Here is a 1,989-nt window from a genome sequence, read left to right as displayed (position 1 = left end):
AGGCAGGAGGATCTCTTGAGCTCAAGAGTTCGAGACCAGCCTGAGCAAGAGCGAGACCCCACTAAAAATAGTCTCCACTAAAAATAGAAAGAAATTAGCTGGACAACTGAAAATATATATAGAAAAAATTAGCCGGGCATGGTGGCACATGCCTGTAGTCCCAGCTACTTGGGAGGCTGAGGCAGAAGGATCACATGAGCCCAGGAGTTTGAGGTTGCTGTGAGCTAGGCTGACGCCACGGCACTCACTCTAGCCTGGGCAACAGAGTAGGACTCTGTCTCAAAAAAAAAAAAAAAAGTTGTTTCTTACTAATTGTCCATGTCTGCTTTAGAGCAAATTTTCTGCACTGGTAGAACATTTGGAGTTGGACACCCCCCTCGCTCCCATGTCTGCCTTCTGTGTGCCCCGTTATCGAAATCAAAATGGTGCCTGCACAGGAAGGGTTTTATTAAACCAAGTCTCTACCCAATGGGAGACATTGTTATTTACTGGGAAACTAACTCAATAGAAGGGGTGAATTTGGGAACATGGGGAAGGGGAGTGAGGTCCAGGCCCAAAGGAGGCCAGGAGGCCTTTCCGGCTCCATCCACCTAGGCCATGCTGACACGTGGTCACCTGCAGCCGTGGGCTCACACGCCTGTGCGGGCTGCCTCAGAGGTACCTGCAGATGCCAGAGACGGTCCCTCTTAAATGAATCAAATAACTCTGGGAATTCCACGCACTCTATAACTCTCCAAAACCACACAAATGTGCAGAAAATAATTGCAATCAATTTCCAGGAGTATACACACTCTGAAGTTTCCACGGGCTGCTGGCGTGGAACCCCGGGGAACAGCAGAGGTGCCTAGACCACGTGTGGCGCACGGTGGGCGGATGAGCGACCTGTGCTACTCAACAGCCTCGTAAATACTGACTGCAGAGTGTATCGCCCCACCCAGATGTCTGACGCCAGGCCTGCTCTTTAAGAGCAAGCAGGAAACCAAGGCGATAAATATTCTTTTTGAGCAGCCTTGGTTTTGCAGGCGCGGCAGCCTTGGGAAGGGGGTGTGGCAGTGCCTTGTGGCTCAGACGCAGGTGCAGGTGACGTACCTGTTCGGTTTTACTTCTCTTTGAAGGTCATCCCTGTGACATCCGAGTCCCTAAATGAACAGGTTCCCGCTGATTGACTCCACCTTTGCACTGAAGACTTCAAAGATTTCTGCCAGCAATTACGCTCTGTCCTCCCGGTGACAGGGGCGCAGAGGCATCCGCCAGCAGCCAGGGCCCGCCTTTTGGGGAGGGGGACTTTTCGCGGCACTTGCTTGGGGTGGGGTCGGCAGGCAGGTCTCCAGAGACCGTGTCCTGGCCCCTCCCAGGGGGTGCCCGGCCCCGTCCCCGCCGGCGGTCTGCTGTGCTCCGCTTCGTTTGTTTGTGGGTTTTGCCTGTGACTTTGCCAAACGTCCCGACACAGGAGACACAAAGTCTTGGTCTCTGAGAACAAGCACAATGTCGCTTTCAGCTTAACTATCTACTGGGAAACCTCAAGGTTTTGAATGTCATCATTACAGAAATCAGAAATGACAAAAGGAAATAACTTAATCCCACTGCCCGGCCCCGAAGGGACCGGGTTTGACCTCAGTTTATCTTTCCTTCGGTGGGTTTTAAATCTCGAGAAAATGTGCCTGAGAAAGAAGAGTCCAAACAGGGTGCCGCAGGTGCGGGAGGCAGGGGCTGGAGAAGAGGCTCCAATCTCGTATCTGGAAACCTGTCAAATGGCACCTGGTCGCGTTGAACCGCCTGTTACTTCTCCTCCCCCCGCCCCCCGGAACAAAGACGCCGGTCGCAACTGGGAGGAACTCCTCTTCCAGGTCACACTGGTCTAACCGGTGTGGCCCCGGGGACAGCCGCGCTCGGCGACCTGCGCCCCTGCAGCCCGGATGTCCCCGGCGAGAACCGGCTCGGGCGCCCGCAGACGCCGCGCCCCGCCCGCCCCGGGCCTGTCCCCGCCCC

Source organism: Propithecus coquereli, unplaced genomic scaffold (genome assembly GCF_000956105.1).
Source record: "Propithecus coquereli isolate 6110/MARCELLA unplaced genomic scaffold, Pcoq_1.0 Scaffold738, whole genome shotgun sequence".
Classification (NCBI taxonomy): Eukaryota; Metazoa; Chordata; class Mammalia; order Primates; family Indriidae; genus Propithecus; species Propithecus coquereli.
The sequence above is the reverse complement of the archived record's forward strand: the minus strand, read 5'-3'. Positions refer to the sequence as shown.